Genomic DNA, 18,071 nt, shown 5'->3' with positions numbered 1-18,071 from the left:
AATTGTGATCTCTGTGTCATGCGGTCATCTATCTTGAAGGACAAATAGGAAAGAGAACCTTCCCACTGGGCACAGATGTCTATTCCACGTTGGTTTAACAACATTTTATTGAAATTATGTGGAAACGACGTTGATTAAACCAGTGTGTCCCCACGGTTGCTTGCTGAACATATCTTAATTTGTCTCCTACACTACATGCCCAAAAGTATATGGGCACCTGCTTGTTTCATTCTACAATCATGGCATTAATGATTGTAGAACCCCCCCCCCCCTTTTGCTGCAATAACAGCCTCCACTCTTCTGGGAAGGCTTTCGGCTAGATGTTGGAACATTGCTGCGGGGACTTGCTTCCATTCAGCCATGAGCATTAGTGAGGTCAGGCACTGATGTTGGGCGATTAGTCCTGGCTCACAGTCTGCATTCCAATTAATCTCAAAGGTGTTTGATGGGTTGAGCTCAGGGCTATGTCCAGGCCAGTCAAGTTCTTCCACACCGATTTTGACAAACCATTTCTTTATGGACCTTGCTTTGTGCATGGGGGCATTGTCATGATGGAACAGGAAAAGTTGGAAGCACACAACCATCTATATTGTCATTGTATGCTGTAGCGTTAAGAATTCCATTGTTCCAGAGTCCAATGGCGGTGAGCTTTACAAATTATATTTTGTTTGTCACATACACATATTTAGCGGGTGTAGCGAAATGCTTGTTTTTCTAGCTCCAACAGTGCAGTAGTATCTAACAATTCTATGTATATAGGGTTTCAGCCTCCAAGGTGCAAGCTTGAGTAGCCGGCTAATGATGGCTATTTAACAGTCTGATGGCCTTGAGATAGAAGCTGTTTTTCAGTCTCTCGATCCCAGCTTTGATGCACCTGTACTGACCTCGCCTTCTGAATGATAGCGGGGTCAACAGGCCGTGGCTCGGTTGGTTGATGTCCTTGATGATATTTTTGGCCTTTCTGTGACATCGGTGCTGTAGGTGTCCTGGAGGGCATGTAGTGTGCCCCCAGTCATTCCAGCCAACGTTTGGAATTGCGCATGGTGATCTTAGGCTATTGTGCGGCTGCTTGGCCATAGAAACCCATTTCATGAAGCTCCTGAAGAACAGTTCTTGTGTGCTACGCGGTTCAGCCCTTGGCAGTCCCATTCTGTGAGCTTGTGTGGTCTATCGCTTTGCGGCTGAGCCGTTGTTGCTCCTAGACGTTTCCACTTCACAATAACAGCTCTTACAGTTGACCAGGGCAGAAAACTGACTTGTTGGGAAGGTGGCATCCTATGACGGTGCCATGTTGAAAGTCACTGAGCTCTTCAGTACGTGCCATTCTACTGCCAATGTTTGTCAATAGAGATTGCATGGCTGTGTGCTCGGTTTTATACACCTCTCAGCAATGGGTGTGGCTGAAATAGCCGAATCCACTCATTTGAAGGCATGTTCACATACTTTTGTAGTGTATGTCCCAGGAAGTTGCATTGGTTAGAATTGACTAGAGAGATTGAATATAACTTGTTCTCCTCAAATAGACCATCCCAAAGAAGAGGATATTACCTGCATAATACACTAGGTTTTCTGGAAAAGCACCCTTTTCAAAACCTACTCTACGACATGCTTTGAGTGAAGCATTGTGTCATGTTCAGTTTAGGTCTAAACTGAAGAAACATGACTGGGCAGGGGAATTCTGGTGAAAAGTCATTCAGTCACATCAGTCAGAAGACTGTGGACATAGTCAATGCCAAATTTGACAGTTTCACTTTTAAACATATTTGAACCATAATGGGAATTTAATTTATGTGACCAAACAGAAAGGTTCAGGTAACCTGAAACCTGAAAAATATTGTTATGGTACATTCTACTGTCTTGTTTTGGAACATTATGTATAGCTGTTTGAATGTGTGCCCAGGCAGCACTGCCCACGGCATGGTTCATCTAAAGAACACTTCTATTACTCAGAGGCAGCAGGCAGTGAAAACAATCATTACAAAACGTTTTACACATACAAGAACAGGATAGAAGGATAACAATGACAAGCTACAGTGTTTCTGACTTAATTCCATGTCATTTTTTTATCTCATCAAAACTCCATCTGGGACTAGTTTATGAGACCAAACCTCCAATGCCTTGTGTGAGTGAGGTGGCTGTGTGGTAGAGGCATTATAAGCTCCTTCACTGTAAACGTCTGTGGCCTAGTAGGCACTGCTGTCTGTAGTGAACGAGGAAACAGAATACCAGGGTGGTATTATTGATTTGACAGACCATCGAGGATAACACATTCATACAAAACTGTCAGTTCAAACTACCAACAGTTTCAAAACATGACCAAAATAGACCTTTCCATCTCTCACCAAACCTACCAGGGCAGGCCCTGGCTTGGTAGCTTGGCACACAAGGAAACACATTTGATATACAGTATGTCTTGACACATTACAATAGGTGGTTATGGCACATATCACAAACAGGGCATTGACTCCTCTTACTGGGTGTCTGTCTGAGAAGGGCCACATTGGGATTTCGGAAATTCAACGGAGGGCCGCACAGATGTTTTTGGTACCGATTTGTTTGTCATAAATCAACGACAAATCAATGACAAGCAGACAGACAAACAAACATCATGGTCAAGGTTCTGGTCTAAATTAACAACACCTTTTAGCCCGCAACAGGCCTAGCGTGAGCCTACGATATGACACCATAACTCAGGTGACCCAGTCGGGTCCAGTTATTCCCAAACGAGCGTGGTGGTGCTTCTTGGCTGCTTCTACAATCTCAAGATGAACATCTCCAGTTAAGATTGATTTATGCTCTTGTGTATCCCCCATTAAAAGCATCCTATAAAAATCCAGCCAGGGGGTTCATTACAGAACTACTGGCTGACCAGAAGGTAATCTTGTGCCTCTGCCTCTGAGTCACATGCACGGTCACATGTAACAAAGAAAACTAGAACATGATGATGCTGCAAAGGAATTAGTGTTGGTTTCATAAGAACTGAGAATGAATGGGGAAGTGTCTGTTTTGACAGTCAGTTAGGATGACTCTCAGTGGTGGATGGCTTCCTGAGGGTGATGTCAGAGCTAAACCTGATGTTCTTACTGATAAGAAAGGACCCTATCCCTATGCAGCATGCATTGGGTGGGCACCGTGCCTCTGGGCCAAAACCTAGAAGCTCCATGCAAGGCCAGAGGAGGGGTCTTCCTGGGTCATGTAAAATTGTGATAATCTCACTTGAACGCATAGTTGTAAGGTGTGAGAAATAGGGCATCCACAGTCATTGGCGTTCAACTGGGATGCTTGTAGGTGGTGGAACTGTCACCAAAACTGGTTGCTTTTCCATGGTAATTTCCAATAGAAATCTATTGAATGCTGTTACATCCCACCTGTGGTGAACTCCCTAACCTAACCTATGGGCATCCAATGTAGCATTGGGTTGCAACGCTGTAGCGTCAAAACAAAGTAACAAAACAAAGTAAAAAATAAATAAATAAGTGTTATTACTTTCCTTCTGTCTCTAGCTGCTCTAAACGAGACAGGTAGCCAACAGGGACAATCAGGAGACTTAGCAAATTGACACGTACACACGAGAGAAGACGTCGCCAAGCCAGGTTGTCAAGGTTGCCGGGAGGAAGTTGCTCGTCCTCTTGTATTTTTACACTTTCATGGCTAGTATCCAAGCGATCACAACAACATCTCAGAACGGTATACTGTGCCAGGCTGCAAAACAATTGGCTCTGGAAGCTCCACAGTGGCATTAGAAGACATATCATCACCTTTGTTGTTGTCGTTGTATCTCGTTGGGAATGCCGGGCTCTGTGTGCAGATAGAACTGTCCGCGTTAGCAAAATGTTTTGTCTCGAGCCACAGAGCATGATATTCCTTCCCAACACTTGGCGATCTGGTCTGTGTCTGTGTGTTTGTGTATCTGTGTCTGTGTGTTTGTGTATGTGTGTCTGTGTGTCTGTGTGCATCTCAGAATTTGCCTTGCGTGCAACAGAGCAATATGCAACCTACTGGATACAAAGAAGCATTCTCACTGGGCACAGACGTCAATTCAACGTCTACCCCACGTTGGTTCAACGTCATTGAAATGAGGTGGAAACAACATTGATTCAACCAGTGTGTGCCCAATGGGTTGTGTCTTAAAAAGGTGAATGGCTTTTCTATTTAAAGGGCGCTGGGGCTGTTCAGCAGACGTGCCAAGACAGTATGTTGTAGCAATGATGTTCTCAATCAGAAAACCAGTCAGTATCTCTTTTGCATGGAGTTGATCAGGCTTTTGATTGTGGCTTGTGGAATGTTGTCCCACTCCTCTTCAATGGCTGTGTGAAGTTACTGGATATTGTCGGGAACTGGAACAAGCTGTCATACACGTCAATCCAGAGCATCCAAAATATGCTCAAAGGGTGGCATGTCTGGTTAGCATGCAGGCCATGGAAGACCTGGGACATTTTTATCATCCAGGAATTGTGTACAGATCCTTGCAACACGGGGCTGTGATTTATCATGCTGAAACATGACGTGATGGCGGCGGATGAATGACACGACAATGTGCCTCGGGATCTCGTCACTGTATCTCTGTGCATTAAAATTTCCATCGATAAAATGCAATTGTGTTCCTTGTCCATGGAGCACTCTGTTCACAACGTTGACATCAGCAAACCGCTCGCCCACACAACGCAATACACGTGGTCAGCGGTTGTGAGGCCGGTTGGACGTACTGCCAAATTATGTTGGAGGCAACTTATGGTAGAGAAATTAACATTAAATTCTCTGGCAACATAGAGATATATGTATATGTATATGTATCCATATACATACACACATGCATACATATACACATATATAAATACATATGTGGGATCTTTAATTTCAGCTCATTAAACACTTTACATGTTGTTCAGTGTACATAGCAGACTAGATGTCTGCATTAGACTTACATAAGGCAGTAATGGAGACTTATTCAGTATTGTAGCAAAGAGAAAACGCTGTAGAAAGACTTTCAATTGAACTATAGATTCACCAGATAGAGAACCAACAATATCATAATATCGACCCTTTAATTTGCTCAATGTTTGCTCAATATACTTTTACTGTAAGTCAAGGTTGAGGAACAAGAAAAAATAATAGTGGTAGGCCTATAGAATGCTGTAATGTAGAGAAGTGCTGTCTTAACTACTCTCATACTGATGACTAGGATTCCAAAAATCTGGAAACTTTCAATAAATTCCCTGGTTTTCCAGAAATCCTGGTTGGAGGATTCTGGATTTCTTGTTTATTTCCTTCTGATTCTGGGAATCATCCAACTGGGATTTCAGTACAACCGGGGAATGTATTGAAAATTCCTGGAATTGTGCAACCCTATTCATGACTTCCATATACTCCGCCAGCCCAGACAGGTTTTTAGCAGCTTCTTGATATCATGCTGTATAACAGCGGTGCCACTCGGGTTTTGCTCAGCAGAGGCGGCGTGACGTTGGAGGATGAGGGGCGTGGAGCGTGTGAGTGCCTTGTTGACTCCACCGACGGTGGGATCAGCTTGCGGGCAAACCAAGCCCCCATGGAAATCAGTGTAACTTCAGAGGAGGGTGTGTCCAAAACAGTCCATTATAGCTGCAGTGTTGCTGTGTCCTGTGCCCAACTCGTTGAACTTTCCCTGTGGGTACAGAAAAACAACATTCTGGACCACCTTTAGGACCCTTGTTTATGCCAATATTTGCTCTCGTCCCTTGGCGGATTTTGAGGGGGGAATCTCTCCCCCCACAAATGTGAGTGCTTTGGCTCAGATTAGGCTTGTTGTTTATTGCCCCTGTCTTTCATTGTTTCCTGTGACTGCGGTGCTCTTTGTTCACAGCTCGTGTGCATGACACTGAAAGGTCCACACACAGCCTCCAAACAGAATGATGATGTCAGATGATGAATTCTAATTTCTAACAGCAGCTGAAGAATATGAATAAGAGCATTACATGCTACATAATGCCATTGTTCGATGGTTTTGCAATGCTTATGTCATTAATGAAATATGATATAATTGTAAGCCTACTCTGAGTCAATGTTTCAATGTATCGTAGCCATGTCAATGAGCTAAGGCTTAGTCACAAACATAGCGTGAAGTTGGTGGGGTGAAGACGCAGAGCGGACACATCCAAATAGTGCAAATTTATTCCCTTCATGTTATATTCGTCAAAGGCATATTCAAATGATTTTCCCTCCCTCCCGTGTGCCGGTGAGGCATGCACATGGCCGTGTTATTTTTCCCGGGCTGGCTGCAGGCCAGGTCTAGAGGGGAAGTTATACCTACATAATACGACCAACACATGAAAGGAGTGCAGAGAGGAATGTACTTTCTTCGAATGAAAGGTAGATTAGCACATAGTTTTCTCAGGCTGGAAAACTAAAACAATGGCAGGTAAGCTATCATATTGATACATGTGAATGTTTGGTGTCGACAGTTCACTCATAACTCATAGTTCTAACAGCGGCATCAAATTGTTACACTAAAAATAACGTGTGACAGACACCAATTCTGGACTCAATTAGAATGGCTGTAATTAATTGCTTCATGCAAAGACAAAACATTTTTTTTGTGAGTGTTGAGCTGAATGACAAGAATCCCCAAATATTTTTTTCAACTGGAGCCTTGGCTGAAAATGAAAGTCTGATGACCCTTTTTTTGTATTATTATTTTTTACACTGGAGTTTTGGCAAGTATCCTATTTCTTATGGTCTAATAATACCATATTGACTCGCTTAGAACTCCGGGTTAATAACACCACACCCCACTGAAAAACAAGGCATAGTCCAGATAGGTCTAAAGAGCTTTGTTGATTGTCAAACTTAACCAATTGGAATGCCAAGAGACTGTTGATGTCTTTCATTATGGTAATTATGACATTGTAAATGGATATCAGTGCTTTTACATAAATGGCCTACAGTAGACTCTAGTGATTTAACTGTGGTTGAGTGTGCAGGTCTAACATCTGTTGGAATCCTGAGCCGCTTCCCTGGGGAACGCTACACCTCACAATGTCAGAGATGGAATCGCTTATCCAGAGGCCGGCACAAACAAGGCGTCTGTTGCACAGGAGGGCAGCCACAGCCACCCAAGGGATTAGATTACATCGGCTCCCCAGTCTGACACAATAATGAGAGCACAAGGCAGTTTGGGTCAATTGCATGTTTATCCACTGACATACAACTGTATGTGATAGTAGCACTGACCATTCAATATATTTGCTTGAATGGATATTCTCCACTGATCATTCATTAGGCAGGCCTATATTTGCTTGGGTGGAGGCCAGCTTGCTTGACCCTGCAGATATTTATGATGTGAATTTGCTCTATTTTACATAATTTGTTTCATTCTATATATGGTATGCTGATGTCAACATGCAGCAATTGAGAACAAATGTCAAAGGATGTATTCATCACCGCAGGTGTAACAGTATAGCTTCCGTCCCTCTCCTCGCCCCTACCTGGGCTCGAACCAGGGACCCTCTGCACACATCAACCACAGTCACTCACGAAGCATCGTTACCCATCGCGCCACAAAAGCCGCAGCCCTTGCAGAGCAAGGGGAACAACTACTTCTAGGTCTCAGAGCGAGTGACGTCACCGATTGAAACACTATTAGCGCGCACCACCGCTAACTAGCTAGCCATTTCACATCGGCCACACAGGCATACTTTTGAAATGCCTGTAATCTAATAGAAATTCCCTTTACTTACATTTCAACTACATTACATTTGAGAATATGTTATGGTGCAGTACACAATAGGATATGGTTTGACGTTGTGGTTTTCCTCTGCCTTGTTTTCATGGGACATGGTGTTCCTTTTCACTGGAAAGCATGTCAATTGAGCAATAGCCTACGTTTAAGTCAAACTAACTTGTCTCATCAGCTTACCTGCCATTGTTTTAGTTTTAATATGATTCAATTTAGAACCACTGATTAGTGCCTTTACATGTGTTTGACGTAACTGCTTGTGCTTAAATGTAACAGCATCACTGCCTTGGTCCTTGTGTCCTTTGACTGGATTTCAATTCAAGTGTAATGGCAAGTGAATTGACATAGAAGAAACTGAAAAGGGAATTGCGAATAGAAACAGGAACATGAAGCTAAATGGAGATGTGAATCAAAACGGTAATTTGACCTATTCCATTGAACCACACACTCTGTCTGCTGCTGTCTCACACTGACACTGAAAAATCTGAAAGATCTGTCACATCATCTTTGACAAACAGAGTCACTAGCGTATCCCACGAGGTTCAGTATGGGGTGAACTCTCTTTTGCTGTTGTCTGAGAAAGAGAACAAAACCGTCAATAAAGCATGTCTGTGGGTTTCCTCCTTTATAACTCAGAAACTTCATCCTTTTATTGTAGTCCCCGGGGAGGAAGGGTTGTCCCGCTCTCTGACGTCAGTCTGTATGGATAAGTAAACAAAGACAAGCCGAGGGAAGAGCCCGGTGCAAACAAGGCTGTTGTCAATGTCAACAAGATTTAGAGAATTGACAAGATCGTGGGCGAGGTCAAGCAGGCTGTATGAATGGAAAAAGCCAGAGTTGAAGTTGGATGAGAGGGGTTATAGGATACAGTAGTAATGGGACCGATGTTTAAGGCTATCAGAGTGGGCTTCTCCTCAGATTTAGATCCCCCTTACAAAAAAGATTTCAGTTTTGAAACTGCAGTAAAAGTGCATTAACTGCAGTCAACTGTGGTATTTTGGACACAGTAAGTGCACTCTAACTGCAGTTACACTGCAAAATTATATAACACCACGTCAGGCTAATAACACCACCTCAGGATAATAACACCACCGCAGGCTAATAACACCACCTCAGGATAATAACACCACCTCAGGATAATAACACCACCTCAGGATAATAACACCACCTCAGGATAATAACACCACCTCAGGATAATAACACCACCTCAGGATAATAACACCACCTCAGGATAATAACACCACCTCAGGATAATAACACCACCTCAGGATAATAACACCACCTCAGGATAATAACACCACCTCAGGTGAATAACATCACCTCAGGATAATAACACCACCTCAGGATAATAACACCACGTCAGGCTAATAGCACCACCTCAGGATAATAACACCACCTCAGGATAATAACACCACCTCAGGATAATAACACCACCTCAGGATAATAACACAACCTCAGGATAATAGCACCACGTCAGGCTAATAGCACCACCTCAGGCGAATAACACCACCTCAGGCGAATAACACCACCTCAGGCTAATAACACCACCTCAGGCTAATAACACCACCTCAGGATAATAACACCACCTCAGGCTAATAACACCACCTCAGGATAATAACACCACCTCAGGCTAATAACACCACCTCAGGCTAATAACACCCCCTCAGGCTAATTAACACCCCCTCAGGCGAATAACACCACCTCAGGCTAATAACACCCCCTCAGGCTAATTAACACCCCCTCAGGCTAATAACACCCCCTCAGGCTAATAACACCCCCTCAGGCTAATAACACCACCTCAGGCTAATAACACCACCTCAGGCTAATAACACCCCCTCAGGCTAATAACACCCCCTCAGGCTAATAACACCACCTCAGGCTAATAACACCACCTCAGGCTAATAACACCACCTCAGGCTAATAACACCCCCTCAGGCTAATTAACACCCCCTCAGGCTAATAACACCCCCTCAGGCTAATAACACCCCCTCAGGCTAATAACACCCCCTCAGGCGAATAACACCCCCTCGGGCTAATAACACCCCCTCAGGCTAATAACACCCCCTCAGGCGAATAACACAACCTCAGGCGAATAACACCCCCTCAGGCTAATAACACCACCTCAGGCGAATAACACCCCCTCGGGCTAATAACACCCCCTCAGGTGAATAACACCACCTCAGGTGAATAACACCACCTCAGGTGAATAACACCACCTCAGGCGAATAACACCCCCTCGGGCTAATAACACCACCTCAGGTGAATAACACAACCTCAGGCTAAATGAAGAAGGAGAAATGCCAGCGAATAACACTACCTTAGGCTAAATGATGAAAGGTGCACAATCTCCATTTGGGAGAGGCAGACAAATGGGGGAGTAGGGGTGAGTGTGTGTTTGGGGGGAGGGGGGGGGGCACTAAAGAGGAAGGGGAGGGGCATATCTGGGTCAGTGCGTTCTCTACATGCTATGATCGTTCAACTCACCGCTGACCTTTCTATCATCAACTGACAGACATGTTGTGGCCCAAGAGACTCCACACACCAGCCCTCACACCTTCTCTCATATAGTCTCTCACATAAGCTCAAACAGCTGTATTTTCCTTACCATGTGCTATTTCAAATCTCTTTAGAAATACGGTCTGGACTCAGTTATTGAGAAGGGAACTCACTGGCTGACATGATAAGACTGACTATCCTCTGACAAACTAGATGGAGGAGAGGTTGTAAATGCATCAGGAAGAAGCTGTGTTATCTGTGCAGGGCTGATAAGTGATATGCACTGCACTGGAGCCTGCTGCACCATCTGAACTCTCTCTGACTGACGCAGCAACAGATCCTCTCACTCACACGTTCTAATCACTACTTACTCTCATTGGACATTAGGAAAAGTGTTTACCATTTTTCTAACCACAGCTAGCAAACAATGACCAGACATACTGTAGACAGATCTGTCCTGAGCTGGATTCACCGGCCCAGATGGATTGAATTTCATTTTTAATAAAAACGAATGATATTGGGTTTCCGTGGACATGATTTCTCAATCAACCTCCATGTAAAAAGGTCAAACAGGCCATACTCTGCCATGTATAGCCTACATTTGTAATCCAAGATTAATCAATCTTCATTAAAAAAAATATACATTCTTGATTATGGAAACAGGCAGAATTATCAACAATCGCCTCGGACCATTTTCTGTCTGTCCAGCCGTAAATATGCCAAAGTACATTACACCAAATCCTACTAGATCAGCTGGGTACCTCAGAGACTTTAACTGACTCAGGCTCTCTTACAGTCATATTTAAACTTTATTTAACCAGGGGAAACCTATTGAGACCAGGGTTTCATTTACAAGGGTGCCTTGTGAACAATAAATCAACATACATTTACAATACATGAGAACAAATCAAATCCAAAAGTGATAGATAATATTACACATCAATCAAAACACTGCAGTTCTCCTTCACCACATTCCTCATCAAAGTTCCAAACTGAAATATCGGGGACACCAGGCCTGGTTTTCATAGCTGATTTTGAAAAGGCTTTTGATAAAGTACGACTGGAGTTTATATATAAATGCCTAGAATATTTCAATTTTGGGGAATCTCTTATAAAATGGGTTAAAGTTATGTATAGTAACGCTAGGTGTAAAATAGTAAATAATGGCTACATCTCAGAAAGTTTAAAACTATCTAGAGGAGTAAAACAAGGTTGTCCACTATCGGCATATCTATTTATTATTGCCATCGAAATGTTAGCTGTTAAGATTAGATCAAACAATTATATTAAGGGATTAGAAATCCATGGCTTAAAAACTAAGGCGTCATTGTACGCTGATGATTCATGTTTTCTTTTAAAACCACAATTAGAGTCTCTCCACGGCCTCATAGAGGATCTAGATACTTTTGCTATCCTCTCTGGATTAAAGCCAAATTATGATAAGTGTACTATATTATGTATTGGATCACTAAAAAATGCAAATTTTACATTACAAATTTAACACACCTGCTCCCCATTCACACCTGAGACATTGTAACACTAATGAGTCACATGACACCGGGGAGGGAAAATGGCTAATTGGGCCCAATTTGGACATTTTCACTTAGGGGTGTACTCACTTTTGTTGCCAGCGGTTTAGACATTAATGGCTGTGTGTTGAGTTATTTTGAGGGGACAGCAAATTTACACTGTTATACAAGCTGTACACTCACTACTTTACATTGTAGCAAAGTGTCATTTCTTCAGTGTTGTCACATGAAAAGATATACTCAAATATTTACAAAAATGTGAGGGGTGTACTCACAATTATGATATACTGTATGTCTGTCACGCTCGTTGAAATGAGTCGACCAAGGCACAGCGTGAATAGAGTTCCACATATTTTTTATAAACTGAAGCTCACCAAAACAATAAAGCATAAACGAAACGTGAAGCTACAGGTGTGCACTCAGGCAACTCAATGTAGACAAGATCCCACGAATACCAATGGGGAAATGGCTACCTAAATATGATTCCCAGTCAGAGACAACGATAAACAGCTGCCTCTGATTGGGAACCATATCAGGCCACCATAGAAATACAAAAAACACCTAGATGACCCACCCAAGTCACTATCACGCCCCAACCAACACAGAGAAAAAACAGCTTACTATGGTCAGGGCGTGACAATGTCTATATAGGTATGTGTATGTATATATGTGTATATGTATGCATGCGTGTATGGTTATATATATTTACCCCCAAAATATATGTGGGATTGGAAATTATGCAGACAATTAAATTGATGGAAGCAACATTCTTTCCGCAATATTAAGCTGATTCACTCCTTGAAAAAATTTAACATTTCCAAACTGTTTACATGAGATACAAAGCCTTTAGAGAGCACCTACACTTTTATAAAAAGGGTTCCAAAAGGATTCTTCAGTTGTCCCCATAGGAGAACCCTTTTTGGTTCCAGGTAGAACCCTTTTGGGTTCCATGTAGAACCCTCTTTGGAAAGGGTTCTACATTGATCCCAAAAGGGTTATACCTGAAACCAAAAAGGGTTCTTCAAAGGGTTATCCTATGGGGACAGCCGAAGAACCCTTTCATGTTCTAGATAGCACCTTTTTTTTCTAAGAGTGTATGGTTCAGTATGGTAATAGTAGGGCATAGTTGTGGATGGCTACTACAGTGTGCAGCCGGTTTACCCTGACATAGCTAATCTCTCATGGTCAGTGAATCACAGATCAATGGGTTGTCTGTTGATCCATCATCATGGCTTGTCTGCTCCTGTTATGTGTAAAATTGATTTTTACTTACATATTAATGGAGCATCATTAGATACAAATAGCTTAGATGTCAGATATATAGCCTAAAGATAATGATGGCCTTTATATTTCACTCTTCATCATATCTCAAACAGCTGTGTAGTACATTATACAACAGAAGTATTTGCTGACAATATCCTTAGGTTTCACATGAACTTTACCTCAGTTACTCCTCACTCCTTGAGGACATAATTTTCAACAGAGACACCGTGGAAGAATAGAGTCAGTCGATTATGAGATAAAATAACTGAGAGCTTCACCTCAGACAGTTCAGAAATCAGTCTACACACCCTGTGGTAAAATGTGGTCTCATCTCAAACCACAGCTTCTATTTTTCACCCGGATGAACACAAAACCAGACTGTGTCTCTTCACTCCCATTGGCTCTCCTATCATGTGAGCAGACGGGACAAAGACTTGTTTCTGTCCATTACGTTTCAGTCAGATGGAGGGTCAGGTTTAACCACTGGTTCTGTACTTCTGACTTTTACACAGCCTCTGGATTCTGATAGGGACAGCTACAGGAAGTGGAGGGGCAGCTAGAGGAAGTGTATATGTGCTATGCCTCCACCTTATCACAAACAGTTCCAAAACGAAACAGAAAATGACAGCAGCACCATGATCTTGTATCTAACTCAGAGAGCATGTTGTAAAGCTGTATTAGGCTGCCATACTAGTATAATCAGAACTTGTGTCATATAGTCCTGTGGGAAACACTCAGTCCTGATAACTTTGGTAGCATAACTATCATAACAAGGATAATAATAAGTGATAATTACAATTTCAGATTGCAGTTAAATATGATATCTCTTCACATAAAAAAAAATATCCTGAGCTGCATATATGGCTATATGGTCCGCTAATACAGGAGTTGTAAAGGCCCAGTGCACTCCTTTGTGATTTTATTTATTTTATTAATATTTATAGATTTTTCAGGGGGTGCTGCAGCACCCTCAGCACCCCTACTTCCCGTGGCTATGTCTCTTCACCTATTGAACATTTAGGAAGTGTGCATCACCCCCCCCCCCCTCTTTTCAAGGGCCTACTGGCATGATTTGATTATATGCACTGTGCATGACATTGATAACATTTTAGGGTACATTTTGACTAATGTTCAAAGTCAGTTCCTCTAGCTCCAAAAGTAATCATGCTTGACAGCATTTGGACCCGCTAAATGTTCATCTGAACAGAATAGCAAGCTTCTGTTTGGCAGACGAAGAAATTGAGCACTTTTGTCCAAATGTGCAACCAAGGCATGGGTTGGAAGACATATTGTAAAAGTGAAGAAGAAGAAAGGATGTTCTTTCAACTTCTAGTGGTCAAAATGGTTGACAGATGCGGATAGCGTGAATACAGAAATATTCTAAGGAACACACAATTTTATGACTGTTACATCAGTGTAGAGTCTCAAGATCTCGTATGTTCATCACACAGAATATATGCACGAAATTGAACCCAGATTATATATTTCCCAACACACTGTCTTTTAAGTCTGCCCATATGTGATATGTTATGTTGGCTGGCTTTCAGCATGGGACGAAAGGAAAATTATTCAAGGAAAATAGAGGGGTGGGCAGATATTCTTTAGCCCTGAAAGAATTTGAAAGTAAACCAGAACAACTGAGCGTGGAATGGAAAGATTTAGTTTTCAGCTGAGACAACAGGTTGTTTTCCCAAGCCCTGGACACAATCATAGCTACAATGATGCATCCAGCATTAAAACGATTGGTGTTTGCTGATCTCATCGTCTAGGAATGACACATAAGTGAGAAGTCAGTCCACAGGCAGAAGTGTGGGAGGAGTCAAACCAAGCTGGCAACAGAATTACAGTTCACTAAGTTCACATACTGTACATCACTGATAAACCAGACTATTAATGTTCCACTTTTATCATAGATACGTGCATCACTTGGCATCAACTCATCTCTATCTCTCTAGACAGTTTAACACATTTGCAGAACTTGCATCTTATTTCGAGTTGAGATTGACTGAAATAAAACATTAAAAACATCTACAATTCCATTTTCTACTGTTGGTTTGTATCTAGTTTAGCACACAGATGGGGGTAATCCAAGATTCCAGTTAGTATTAGCGTTGTTCTTAGTATTAGAACTCCGTTAGGGCACTACTGAGGGCTTCTCGTGGGGGTGAGTGAGTGAATGAGTGGGCAGCTGTGAGTTTCTGCCCACTCTCTCTGCCCAGGGCTCTGCTGTAAACAGCCAGCTCTCCACAGCCCAGCTCGTATAAATTAGGCTTTTAAAAGCCCCTCAGGAGCCTCTCACTATTGAGGTCATTGTGGTGTGCTCATCACATGCAACCCGTGAAAACCCAATTCCCCACTCTCCACCACACCGTACTGACTGGGAGAAGACCAGGCCGTGGTGCTCAGTTTATAACACAAAACATCAAAGGCAGTTGATCCAAAACAAAGGCTATCAGTGACATCTCTACTCCCTGTCTTCTCCCTAATCAGTCTTAGCAGGGTGTATGTATACTTAATGACCATCTTGTCACGTTTAAAGAATTTTCAGCCTGGTTTGCCAAAAGCTCCTACAGGGATAGATACAAAGTCAGCTGTTTGTTTCAGGGGCAGGCTGTTTTTTAAGCTATTGGAACATAAAAGGCACATGAGGCTGTGTGTAGATGCAATTAATGTAGCAGTCAGTGATCTCTGAGCAAAGGGGAAAATAGACCTTAAAATGCAAGGCAACATTTTATACGAAAGCAAAACAACAGAAAGGGTAAAGGAACATAAATCTTAACTCTGTATTGATTCATACGCATAGGTGGAAAAGAACCCCCCTCGACAAGTATACTTTGTCAATTTTAGAGGGAAGATGTGATTTAGGAGAATCAGTTACCGGGCAGAAGAGGAGGTGAGACAGAGGAGGATTGCCAAATCTCTGTCCTCTGGCTCACAGCAGACTGCTACTTCTGAGGAAGTCTGGCTGTGTAACGATCGTTCTCCTCCTCGTCTGAGGAGGAGCATGGATCGGACCAAAACGCAGCTTGTGGAGAATACATGTTTGATTTATTTTTAAAGAAGACGAAATGAAGAACACTGAAAAAACTATATAAAACAACAAACGACGTCAACAGACCTGAACATGTGAACTTACATATAACGAAGAACGCACGAACAGGATCAGACTAAACAAACGAAACAGTCCCGTGTGGTACAAACACTGACACGGAAAACAAACACCCACAAAACACACGTGAAACCCCGGCTGCCTAAGTATGATTCTCAATCAGGGACAACGATTGACAGCTGCCTCTGATTGAGAATCATACCAGGCCGAACACACAAAATCCCAACATAAAAATCACACATCGACAACCCACCCAACTCACGCTCTGACCATACTAAATAAATACAAAAACAAGGGAAAACAGGTCAGGAACGTGACAGGCTGGTCTCGTGGCGAGTGGTCACAAAACATGGATTTCTCTCTCCTCTGCTGACCCTCCAACTTGAGGAGCATTGACCTTTGCAAATCTCCATCATGTTGCTTACTCGCCCCCTACTCTGTTTACCTTCAATTTTAAAAGGAAACTGAAATCTGTCAGGTTTGTTTTTCACATTTTCACGGCTACGTGGCTTGTTGTTAAAGCCCAAGTGCTTGTGACAAAGTAGTCATCTATCAGAAAAACTGAAATACTAGCTTTGTTGAACCCTGCTGAGGCCTACTGTATTTTGACAACCTATATTTCAGGATATGGATGATTAAGATGTATTTTTTATTTTTTTTATTTTTAAAATACATTTTACCCCCTTTTCTCCCCAATTTTGTAGTATCCAATCGCTAGTAATTACTATCTTGTCTCATCGCTACAACTCCCGTACGGGCTCGGGAGAGACGAAGGTCGAAAGCCATGCGTCCTCCGAAGCACAACCCAACCAAGCCGCACTGCTTCTTAACACAGCGCGCCTCCAACCCGGAAGCCAGCCGCACCAATGTGTCGGTGTTCCGTGCACCTGGCCCGCTCGGTTAGCGCGCACTGCGCCCGGCCCGCCACAGGAGTCGCTGGAGCGCGATGAGACAAGGATATCCCTACCGGCCAAACCCTCCCTAACCCGGACGACGCTAGGCCAATTGTGCGTCGCCCCACGGACCTCCCGGTCGCGGCGCCACCCGGGAGGCCTGATTAAGATGTATTTTTATACAGACTGGCTCGGCAGTTCATTGAGCCTTGTCCCCATTCAAACAAACCTAACAGACAACAATCCAGTATACTGTCTTTCTGTCTGGATGCAGACATGTTTGTCTGTCTCTTGACAAGGTAGGGGATTCTGGGTATAATTCCAATGCACATGAGACAAACCTAACAGACAACAGTCAGGCTACCATCACCAGCCAGCCAAATCAGGTATGGGTTTTTCCCAGAATCCAGGCTGTGGCTCGCTAGACTCATGAATAAATAGATGACCTTATTATTGCAACATAAGGTGAAATGCACTGGAGTTTCCCTTCTATTCCCATAGTCCTCTACACACCCAATAAATTACATGATATAGCCTATGGCATTTCCAACTAAAACAAAAGTATAGTTGCATTTGCTATCAGCTTTGTTGTGGGGTTTACGGTTTACTCAAGTTCCATGGCAAAACCTTTCACTGCTTCTGTCACGTTCTCATGGAGATAACTGGAAACAAAGCAGTATAAGACAAATGTGTGTGTAAGAGGGAGCATGATATCCTCATGGCTGTCTGTTTAGCTGTCTGTATGGCTGTCTGTATGGCTGTCTGTTTAGCTGTCTATATGGCTGTATGTTTAGCTGTCTGTATGGCTGTCTGTTTAGCTGTCTGTATGGCTGTTTGTTTAGCTGTCTATATGGCTGTGTATGGCTGTCTGTATGGCTGTCTGTTTAGCTGTCTGTATGGCTGTCTGTATGGCTGTCTGTATGGCTGTCTGTATGGCTGTCTGTATGGCTGTCTGTTTGGCTGTCTGTATGGCTGTCTGTATGGCTGTTTGTTTAGCTGTCTGTATGGCTGTCTGTTTAGCTGTCTGTATGGCTGTCTGTTTAGCTGTCTGTATGGCTGTCTGTTTAGCT

Source organism: Salvelinus alpinus, chromosome 15 (genome assembly GCF_045679555.1).
Source record: "Salvelinus alpinus chromosome 15, SLU_Salpinus.1, whole genome shotgun sequence".
NCBI classification, from domain to species: domain Eukaryota; kingdom Metazoa; phylum Chordata; class Actinopteri; order Salmoniformes; family Salmonidae; genus Salvelinus; species Salvelinus alpinus.
Note: the sequence above shows the minus strand (reverse complement) of the source record.